Below are 12190 nucleotides of genomic sequence, written 5' to 3' on the forward strand. Positions count from 1 at the left end.
TTATGTGGCAGAGGAATGAGTCATGACAGATGAGAAGTTGTCTCTGACTCCTCAACTTCAAACTTAGAGTCCACAGACGGAATCTGTCCAATTGTAAGTTCTCCTGAGAGATTTGTTGGGTAGGACTATTTTAGGTAAATCTGAATTAAACGTGGGTATCTCTTTATCAGTGGAAATGTCTTCAAAAAGATCACACTCCCCTGTAACATTGAAACAAAAGGTGCTATATATGGAGATTGCCACCCACTGCATCTAGCAGCAGAATTTCTAAATGCTTTGGAGTCATTGATAGAGTTTTCTAAGCTCAAAGAAGTGGGTCTGACAGTCCATGTGCCTGAACTTCCTCTGACTGGGTTTTAGTTAGACTTCCAGACTAATACGTATTTCAGTTAAGAAAAGTATCAATATGAGTTTACTGAATAGGAAATAAAGATAAACTTTATTGTTCTTTGATTTGTCTTGAAAGTATTTTTTAAGCTACACACGCACATGGTGTAAAATTCAAGTTTTGAAAGTAAACAGTAAAACATTTCCTTTATTTGTCTTCCTCGGGAGAGGCCAGTGTTAGCAGTTTCTTGTGTGAGCCTCAGGAGATGTTGTGTACAAAAAATAGGGAAATATGTCCCTTTTCCCTTGCTACTCCCTGGTCCTCCTCCTCTTCTTTAAAGCAGACAAATGGAAACACAGGAGGCACTCTGTTCAGTACTATGCCTTTCCTACTTAACAATATACTTTGATTCAGTTTCAAATTTTACTCCCATTCCTGAAGTAGTAACAAAGGGGTCAAGAATATAAAGGGGGATTAGGGCAAGCTAAGTGTTGCCACAACAAGATGCAGGAGAATCTTTATGAACAAGGTTATGTTTCAAGCACTGCTTGAGGGGAATCAAGAAGGAAGAGCTATATTGTTTATATGAGTAAAAGTATGCAGTTATTACTAAGTGAAAAATCATGCGTGTTTCATATAGTTTCTTTTGTAATTCCCCTAAATACTGTTTTGTTGGTGGGCACCTCCTTCATTCTGAGGAAGATGAAATTCTGGGTATCTTTTCTTGGTTCTGGATCTGAATACTGTCTGTCTCTAGTGTGTAGAGCCCTTTGAGAAACTGGTCAAAGATGTAGATTTTATCCCAGAAAATTCCATATAGGTACAGATAAGTTTGACTTGAAGTTGAAAGGGTTCATAGAATACCCAAAGCTAATTGGTCCAAATTTCTTAAAGCAAATAGTCAGTTCTGATATAGCTGGGGAATATTGGAAGATTGTGTTCCTTTGGTTGTCCATCCCTTGGGATTGTTAGCACTGAGCTTATCATTTTTATTATGTTACGAACTGTAGTAAATAAAAAAGCTGATGGCAACTTTTGGGAGATACAAGTTAGAATGTATAAACGTACAGATGATTTCCTTCCATAATTTCCTTTAAAATAATAGGTGTGAGGGGCATCTGGGTGGCTCACTTGGTTGAGTGTCCAACTTTGGCTCAGGTCATGGTCTTGGCATTCATGAGTATGAGCCCCATGTTGGGCTCTGTGCTGACAGCTCAGAGCCTGGAACCTGTTTCAGATACTGTGTTTCCCTCTCTATCTGCCCTTCCTCTGCTTGGACTCTCTCTCTCTCTCTCATAAATAAATAAACATTAAAAAAATTAAAATTATTGGTTTGCATTAGGCTACTTGGAAATTATATGCAAAAGTATGATTGTCACAGGCATAAGCTTTATTTCAGAATGACAGAGGGCAAAGGAGAAAGATCCAAACTGTGTTCTGCCACTTACTTAGTATATGACAATTGATAGTTATTAGCCTTATCTTTAAAATCTATAATGTAGGGTCAACAGTGTACCTTTTCGCTTGGTGTGAGGGTTCTATGAGACAATGCGTGAAGCACGGTGAATAATAAGATCACTTAATATTTATCAATTCTGCCCCAATGACTGAGATTCTTACTATTTCAGAAGTGTATCAGATGATTCTCTATCTGATTCATGATTATTTTAAGATAAGCGATCTAATCACATGGACACTAGCTGAGGAATTCAAGATCATGACTGCTAAATGGCACAATTATAGTTAGAAACATGTGCTTGGAGTTCCATTGGCCCCTGGGGGGGCATGAGTTTCATAAGGTTACTAGAAATGTTAAAGTTTATGGAACAGAATAATTACTATATGTCACAGTAACCTCAGCATCTTGTATTTATACAATGTTAGTCTTCTCAAGCCCAAGAAACTTTTTATTATCACTGTTAAACAAGTTAATGTTATCCCATTCATAAAAGCAAGCTGATAAACTGCCCAACATTATATGATTGTCATTGGGTTGGTCTTATGATTCCTGAGAATTGAAAGAAGGCTTAGAACTATTCATATTAACTCAAGATTTGTTGAAAATAACCATGTTTCCCAAATTTGACAGATTCTCCCTATCTTTCTTACCAAAGACAAAATTCATTCTGCAGTCATTTATTGTTTTTTAACCTAAATAGTGAATAGTCTAGCAGGGCTTCTGAATCTAAGCAGGCTTTTGCCAAGCCTCTGTGTGTGTATGTGTGTGTCCGTGCATGCCTGTGCGAATGCATCTGTGTATGTTTCTGCATTTGTATTCTTTTCCAGTCATCTTGTGGCTTAGAAGAGAAAAGACTAGGAATAAGGGTATGAGAAGTCCATTCATCACTGGGGTCTGTCTCTCTGCCTGAATAGTGGCTCCCTAGGGAGTCCTAACAAGGTGCCGCTGAGTCCAAGTTCTTCTCCCCACCCCCAAACAATCCTGGGAACATGATAATTTGAGGCTGTTCTGTCACCTTCACCCCCAGGCTTTGCAGGATCTCCCCTCCCCCATTCATCTCTGGGCCCATCAGGGATGTGGGCAAAGGAAGCATTAAAATGGATAGATTGATAGCCTTAAGATCACATTGATCTTCAAATGTGTTGAATATTATGTCAATTATTCATCACTCAGAGATATCATTGCAGGGGAAAACCACATTAAAAGGAGCCAGGAAAACTAAAGGTTATAAATTCCTACCCAGCGTAGTTTCCGGCAGCTCTGGAATTCAATGTCAGCTCCTCTGTGGGGGTCTTGTTGGAATGCAGGAGACTTAGGCTTCCTTTTAGAGAAATTTCTTTTCCAACTTTACCTCCCACTAGCAAAGAAGCAACTTCCCTTAATGGGAGAAGAGCTGGATAAGTTTGTAAACATAATCCTTCTAAGTTCCATCTGAATTCCAACACCACTAAGAATTTGATGTTTGAAAAATGAGATTTTTCTCTGTCGACTCCTCAGTAAGATGTTTGCTCTACCCTTAGATGATAGCAAAAAAGTGTGTCTGAGAAGGTGGCAAATACCACAGGTAAATATGACACCACATAATGTACAGAGCAGGAGACAGAGAAAATGTGGGGCTTCAAGGACTCTGCCACTAAGCTATGATATGATTCAAACTTTCAAAAAACTTATTTTCTGAGTTTTAGATCATACCAACTTCAGAATAAATTAGATAACCTAAGTCCCATAATTACAATTCCCCCAATCTCAGTAAGCTGCCATTTCTGGATGCCATGTTTTGTGTGAGGTCCACCAAGTCATTCTACAGGTCTCTGAAGGTTCCTGGGGAGAAGCATTTATGCCTGTGTAGGGTTCTATGCTATGCACAGCATCTTCTGGAGGCACTGCTCCCCAATGCCAACCTTGTTCCCACCACTAGATACAAATCCCCCGTTTTACTCCCTCAGAGAAATAACAACACGGGGACCATCCTTCCACTCTCCATGTTTCCACTCAATAGATACTCCTTGAGTCTCTAGAAGGTGCTGTGGAGCAGCAGTTGTGAGCAAGATGGGTAGCCTTGCTCACATGGGAGCCTACATCTCAGTGGGAATGATCTGCCAAAAGTGAGTCACCAGCAAGCGCACAGGGAATTCAGGTCAGAACAGGTGCTGTGAAAGTGATGGAGAGTGCAGAGGGGTATGAGCTCAAGGAAGGCCAGTTTGAAGAGACGGGGGTGAAGCTACAACCTGAGGGGTAGGAAGGAGCCGGTTTAGTGAACATCTCAGGGAACAGTGTTCAGGCAGAGGGGCTGTAGGTTTGAGCCTGACAGCTCAACCTACCTGAGGAAACAGGAGGACATTTTAGAAACAGAAAGGAAGACTGTGTGACAGGAAAGTGAGATCTGAGATGATGAGAGAGGTAGGCAGGTCTAGGACTTGGAGGCCATTTTAAGGAATTTGAATTGCATTTAGTACATCTGGTGGATTTTAAGGAAAGCGTGGCACATTTTTATTGGTGGTTGTGGTGGGAAGGTCACAACAGTAGCTATGTGTGGAACAGATTGTGAGGCATGGATGTGTTGGGGAAGAGTAGTTACAGGCTCTGTGGTGGGTGAGGCAGGAGATGATTGTGGCTTTAATAAAGGGTAGTATCAGTGGGGAGATGTCAGTAAATTGATGGGTTCAAGAGCTATTCTGGTGACTCTGGAATTTGGTACTAGTTTATCTGAATATTGAAAGGCTCTACCAATGGACTGACTGAGCCAGGGTCAAGTGAGGGAGAGAACGGCTCTGAAGTGTTTTGTGGGGTTTGGGTTTTGGCTATCCCCAAAGCTACAAAGAAAAGCAATTTTGGCTCACAAAATGGATCAGCCTTTCCCTGACTGGGGTTTTTTTTTTTTTTTTCACTGGTTATGTGTTTGTATAGATGCTGGTCTCCTGACCCCCCTCTTTCTTCTCCCTGGTTTTCTCCTTCTCTGTGTGTGTGTGTGTGCTCTGTTCTAAGGGTTGAAATATTTTTGAACAGAAGGTGACCTTATTTCGAGCCTTTTATAGATAGTCTGAGTGCCCAAACCTGTGCTAATCCCTATAGAAATGTGGAAAGACTTCTGAAAGCCATTAGCATGCTTATATCCATTATGCTCATACCCCTTGGAAGAACACCTCCTCCTCTTTGCCACCAGGACTTTCTCAGAGGGACATGTGTTTCCTTGGACACGGTGCTCGTTCTGCAAAACACATGCTGATTAGGAGCTCTAGGCTCAGAGTTTTGGCTCTGCCACCATTTGGTTTTATGAGCTGGAGCAAGTTGCTTCACATCTTGAAAGCTTACTTTCATATCTGTAAAACAGGAAACCCCGTTCCTAGGGCAATGAGGGCAATTTTAGAAGACATTGTATAGGACCTGACAGATTCATGCTCAATAACAAGGAAATGATCTGGTTACTACTGCTGCTGTTCCTACTTTTTTATTGACTTGAATAGAGAAGTCCTGGACTCATTATAATGAAACATCAAATGCTGGATTCTGATACTTTGCTGTGTTCATCTGGCCGTAGACTCTGAGATGACAAGGACTTGAGACAACACTTTCCTCAGTCTCTTGTTGTAACTAGACAGACACATCTGAAAGGCCCTTTGATTTCTTGATGCTGCATACTTCTCAGAGGGTGTTTGAGTCATATGAGCCTTGCAAGGATCTGCTCAGAGACTTCCTGGTCCAATAAGCAAGATATATTGCATATGACATTTCCTTCTTGTAGATTCATAAACTGTATAATAAAGGCTCTGAGTCTTGCATTTGAGGAATCTGCCACTCCTTGTTGATTATAGTACTTTCCATGGCTTTGACTGAAAAATCTTTTGTCCATAAGCCATTTCATCCTGTAGACTGCGTTCCTTCTTGGTGCATCCTTGGAGACATTAGTTCAGCTAAAGGAAGCCACATTTTTTTCCTTATTTTTTATTTTATAGTTTATTGTTAAGTTGCTTTCCATATAACACCCAGTGCTCATCTCCACAAGTGCCCTCCTCCAGGCCCATCACCCCCCTTCCCCTGTCCTCTTCCCTCATCAGCCCTCAGTTCTCAGTATTCAAGAGTTTCTCATGGTTTGCCTCCTTCCCTCTCCCAACTCTCTTTTCCCCCTTCCTCTCCCCCATGGTCCTCTGTTAAGTTTCTCCTGTTCCACATATGAGTGGAAACCTATAGTATCTGTCCTTCTCTGCCTGACTTATTTCGCTTAGCATGACACCCTCGAGTTCCATCCATGTTGCTACAAATGACCAGATTTCCTTCTTTCTCATTGCCAAGTAGTATTCCACTGTATATATAAACCACATCTTCTTGATCCATTCATCAGTTGATGAACATTTAGGTTCTTTCCTTGACTTAGCTATCATTGAAAGTGCTGCCACAAACATTGGGGTACATGTGCCCCTATGCATCAGCACTTCTGTATCCCTTGGGTAAATCCCTAGCAGGGCTATTGCTGGGTCATAAGGGAGTTCTATGGATAGTTTTTTGGGGAACCTCCACACTGTTTTCCAGAGTGGCTGTACCAGTTTACATTCCCACCAATAGTGCAGGAGGGTGCCTGTTTCTCCGCATCCTTGCCAGTATCTATAGTCTCTTGATGTGCTCATTTTAGCCACTCTGACTGGCGTGAGGTGGTATCTCAGTGTGGTTTTGATTTGTATTTCCCTGATGATGAGTGATGCTGAGCATCATTTCATGTGCCTGTTGGCCATCTGGATGTCCTCTTTGGAGAAGTGAAGGAAGCCACATTTCAAACAGGTTTGGTGTCCTGAGACATTTCCCAGCAGAGATGTCAGCAACCTTTCCTGCCCAAAGACTGGTGCAAAGAGGCAATTAGTGTTTGAGGATCATTCCTCCTCTTCCTCCGCAGCACCTGGGTTCCCTCTGACTTCAAGCCTCTACTTACCTGGGACATGACCATTCTCAATAAGCTCTGAGGAGCAGGGATTTTTAGGAAGAATAACCCCTTGGAACCCGAGGAATTTTGCAAATGAGGAGGCACCATGTGCCCATGAATGTTGTGGAAATATAAGACACCTCATTTAAAATGAAGCTGGGGGGCCCTGGGCGGGGAGCCTTGAACCACATACCACTCGTTGCAGCCTGCCTAACTTGCAGGAGGAAGGAAGGTAATTCTTATGTTGACAAAGATGGACATTTTTCACGTTAGTTTCGTCTCCTGCTTTTAAGAACAAGAAGGAAGATCCTTCCCTGCCCAGTAACTAGACACTAACCGCTGCTTGTAGCCAAATGAGAAACCACTTCAACCTCCAAGTCTTATTGTTCTCCAATACACTTTGGCCTAAAACATCACTCTCCAATTTCTTCCTAAAACCTCGAAAAATCTGACCTTCCTTTGTCTCTTCGTGCTTGGCTTTGGTTCACCATAGTGTGAATGTCCTGAACTGCAATTTCTCTGTTACCAAATAAACTCATTTTGCTAATAAAATAGCTGGCTGTTTTATTTTTAAAGTTGACAAGGTTGATTGGTGAACTTCAGATCTAAATGAATTGTACTTCATCCTGCATCCTTCCTGTATTCTCCCACCCTGGTCCTGGAGAACTTTGTCCTCTGAATCAGCATGTGGTTGGGAGGAGGGAGTCGGGGGGAACTTTGGATGGAGCTGAAAACAAAGACCAAAAACTGTGGAAATAGGATAAAAAATGGAATTTCCGTTTTTTTAGCTGATTTATTTTGAGAGAGAGAGACAGACAGACAGAGAGAGTGAGTGGGGGAGGGGAAGAAAGAAAGAGGGAGAGAGAGGATCCCAAGCAGGCTTCACAGTGTCAGCGCAGAGCCTAAAGTGGGGCTCAATATCATGAGGTGTTAGATCATGACTTGAGCTGAAATCAGACGCTTAACTCAGACTCAGACGCTTAAACAACTGAGCCACGAGGTGCTCCAGAATTTTCTTCAAACACCCCCCCTCCCAAAAACCCCACAGAATAGTTTGAAAGAGAAAAAAAAAACCCTGTATTGATAGTAGTGATCTGGCAGATTGGGTGTCACTTTTGCGTTCGTGGAGAACTTCCCTTGGAGTTTTTGTTTCATAGCATGGCAACGGGAGAGGGGTTCTTATGCCAGGAAAGGATCCTTGTTCACTCTCATTAGTTTACCAACAAGAGAGGTCTTGCCATCGAAAGGCAAAAGGAAATCCTTTCTTTTTTTCTTACTGCATGGTTATATTGTGAGTCAGTGATGTAAAGCAAGCAATAGAAGGTAACTACAGTGTCCTTGAAGCTAGTGTCCTATTAATGAAGGTAGAGGGACTTGGTACATCTAGAAGTATCATTCACTTTTGCTTCATAAGGTCTTAGGGCGAGTGTCATATTTGAGCTTGAGGGCACAGGAATTCAAATCAGGAGTGATTAATCCAAAGGCCTTTCAGCTTTCCAGCTTTTCAGAAAGCACATTAAAAAATTCATGAACTTATGTTGTAGTATTTTCCATATGACATTGTAATTTTGTGTTAGGATTTTACAAGGGATAATCAAGTTGGCATGACTGTAATCCAAGGTGGTTGGTCAAGGCACAGGGAGACCAGATCAGGGAGCCTACAAGGCTCTAGAAGCTCAGGGAGGGAGACACAACCTGGTTCTTGAGTAGACTGGGGCTGCTTTATTGAGAAGGAAATGCTTGAACTAAAGAATTATTTCTGATTACCTTAAACGATTTTGAAAAATAAGTATACATACATGGTAAAAATTTAAATACTATGCATAGGTAATCCATAGAAAAAATAATGTCTTCTCCAGGACCCCAGTACCTCAGTTTTTTTTCCTAAAGGCAGCTACTTTAGAGGTACAAACATAAATGCATATATATATAGGATTTCTTCATCTCTTTTTTTAAAACTTATTTTAATGTTTTTATTTTTGAAGGAGAGAGAGAGACAGACAGCTGAGTGGGGAAAGGGCAGAGAGAGAAAATCTGAAGCAGACTCCAGGCTCTGAGCTGTCAGCACAGAGCCCGACGCAAGGCTCAAACCCATGAACTGTGAGATCATTATCTGAGCCAAAGTCAGATGCTTAACTGACTGAGCCACCCAGGCACCCCTCTTCTTCTCTTTTTAAACCTCCCCCAAACAGTACTGTACTGCATCCATTGTGGTATAGTCCCTCCCTAAGGAATGTGGTGAAAATCTAAACCCAAGGGAAAACAACCTGGCTATATGTGTGTGAGTGACATTTCTCGTGACTCTGTAACGTAGACTGCCAATTAAGACTGTATGTTACCATATATGGAAGACAAAGGAGTAAAAATTGTACAAAAGCCCTGCCTCGCCATTGTGCTTGGGGCTCAGCCTTTTGGGTCTTAGCCTGCTAAGCTTGTACTAACACGAATAAAGCTGCTTCCTGGAAAGAAAAGCCTTGGTGTCCGGACTCTGTGTGTCCACTCCACTGCTACGTTTCATGGAGGCTCACCTGAGAGGTAGAGATGGTGTTGCACCTCCCTTGTTCCCGGGGTATGAACCTCATGGCACTGGGAAAGGTGACCTCTCCCGGTGCCAGTGGACCTCTCTATCTGTAGGATACTAGCCCCTTTCGCACTGGCAGGGCCCGGCATGGACAAAGGAACCCGATGAGGCCCAGGAACCCGCTCAGGGAGCACTCCCCATCAGACTGGTAAGAACGTGGGTTCGTTTTGGTAGACCTGCCCCTGAGAGGCAAAAGGGGAGCCTGGTCACCTCCCAGAGTCACCCTAGTAGTTCCATAAGGAAGGAAACCACAACTGTAAGGTGCTGGACTCTGACCAGTGGGTTAGAGTTGCTTTGTGACTGTGAATGAGACAGACAGTGGAAAGGTTCCAACCTGACCAATGGGCCAACGTGAGTGTTGGGTCCCATTCCACAGTTCCTTGGTGGGACCTCATATGACTTAGGGTGGCTTCAGACTTCTTCAGTAGTCGGATCCAGGTCAGGGTTGATACTGAACTTGACAATGCTGAGGTGCCTGTAATATCTCTCAGAGGAGACTGGATGGAAATGGTCAAAGCAAGTGTGTGTCCTCTCCAAATTAGTCCCTCCCTTCCCCCTTTTTCCTCTCTTGTGCATGAAAGTTGTCTTTTAGGGGGAGGAAATGGATGGAAAGATGAGTAAACGGACTATACTAGAGTGTATGTTGAGGAATTTCAAAAGGGATATTCAGGAGATTATGGTATGAAATTAACTCCCAGGAAGCTCTGAACATTCTGTGAAACTGACTGGCCATTGTTCAGGATGGGCTGGCCTGCTGAGGGCTCACTTGATAAGGAACTAGTTAGCTGAGTGTTCAGGGTCATTGTGGGGGGTCCAGGCCACCCTGACATTGACTGTTGGAAAGACCTGGTCCTGTCTTAGTTGCTTTGGCTAAAAGTCTGTACAAAAGAGAACTATAAAGTTTAGATGGCTCATTTCACAGTTTCCTCCAAATGCTGGCCCCATACTGTCAGGAGAGCCTGAGGGGACCCCACCTCCATATGTCCCACCATGCCCCTCACTGCCACCTGAACCTTCAGCCACCCCAGCTGCAGAAACCCTACTGGAGCCTGCCCCTAGTCCCGAGGCCTCCCCACCTCTGGCACCACTGGCCTCTCTGGATATGACTGGCTCACCTGGATCACGGGTTCTAACCCCATACACCCCTCCCAGAAAGTGATTAGAAGATCAGGCCTGGGGAGACAGTCTCTCCCTGCAGCAACCCCAGGGAGCCCTACAGACGTCACTGAGGAAACGTAGGGAACCCATCTATTATGATTAGGAAGGCCAGATCCAAGGACGCCAGCATGTTTTTGTGTAACAACTCCAGACCTCCTAAATTGGAAGCACCATACTCCCTCCTAAACGGAGAAACCCCAGGCTATGATTGAACGAATGCAGTCCATAATTGAAAACTATAAACCTACCTGGATGGATTACTGTCAACTCCTCCTTACCCTCTTCAACACAGAGAAGCATCTTCCTGAAATGGTTAGAGCAGAATGCCCTGGCTGGGACTCTAGACACCCAGGCTTATGCTTGGGCTCACTTCCCTGGGGAGAACCCCAAATGGGATTCAAATGACTCAAGTGTAGATGGAGGACTTGCAAGGACTGAATAATATCAAGAAGCCCTTCCAAATGGCATGAAGGAGGGGGGAGAGGGAAGACCATAAATATGAGTAAAACATAAGAAATGCTTCAGGAACCCAAGGAGAGCCAGAGCTAGTTCTATGAGAGACTATGTGAGGCATTTAGTCTCTACAACCCCCCCTTTTTTTCTTTTATAGTTTATTGTCAATTTGGTTTCCATATAACACCTAGTGCTCATCCCCACAAGGGCCCTCCTCCAGGCCCGTCGCCCCCCTTCCCCCTCCCTCATCAGCCCTCAGTTTGTTCTCAGTTTTCAAGAGTCTCTCATGGTTTGCCTTCCTCCCTCCCCCCAACTATTTTTTCCCCCATGGTCCTCTGTTAAGTTTTTCCTGTTATACTTATTTTTTTTGATTGATATACTTTTATTTTATTATTCCATTTAAAAATTCTTATTTTAGTATTTTTTGATTGGGATACTTTTATTTTAATGTTCTTTAAAATTTTTTTTTCATATCATTTATTGTCAAGTTGGTTTCTATATAACACCCAGTGCTTTTCTCCACAAATGCCCTCCTCCATGACCATCACCCTGCTTCCTCTTCCCCCCCTCTCCCTTCAGTCCTCAGTTCATTTTCAGTATTTAAGAGTCTCTCATGATTTGCCTCCCTTCCTCTCCCCGACTCATTTTCTCCCTTCCCCTCCCCATGGTCCTCTGTTAGGTTTCTCCTGTTAGACCTATGAGTGAAAACATATAGTATCTGTCCTTCTTTGCCTGACTTATTTCGCTTAGCATGACACCCTTGAGGTCCATCCACTTGGCTACAAATGGCCAGATTTCATTCTTTCTCATTTCCAAGTAGTATTCCATTATATATTATAAACCACATCTTCTTGACCCGTTCATTAGTTGATGGACATTTAAGTTTTTTTTTATGATTTGGCTACCGTTGAAAGTGCTGCCATGAACATTGGGGTACATGTGTCCCTATCATCAGCACTTCTGTATCACTTGGGTAAATCCCCAGCAGTGCCACCACTGGGTCATATGGGAGTTCTATGGATAGTTTTTTGAGGAACCTCCACACTGTTTTCCAGAGCGGCTGCACCAGTTTACATTCCCACCAACAGTGTAGGAGGGTGTCCACTTCTCCACATCATCGCCAGCATCTATAGTCTCTTGATGTGTTCATTTTAGCCTCTCTGACTGGCATGAGGTGGTATCTCAGTGTGGTTTTGATTTGTATTTCCCTGATGATGAGTGATGCTGAGCATTGTTTCATGTTTCTGTTGGCCATCTGGATGTCCTCTTTGGAGAAGTGTCTACTCATGTTTTCTGTCC

This window comes from Suricata suricatta, chromosome 6 (genome assembly GCF_006229205.1).
Source record: "Suricata suricatta isolate VVHF042 chromosome 6, meerkat_22Aug2017_6uvM2_HiC, whole genome shotgun sequence".
In the NCBI taxonomy this organism is placed as follows: domain Eukaryota; kingdom Metazoa; phylum Chordata; class Mammalia; order Carnivora; family Herpestidae; genus Suricata; species Suricata suricatta.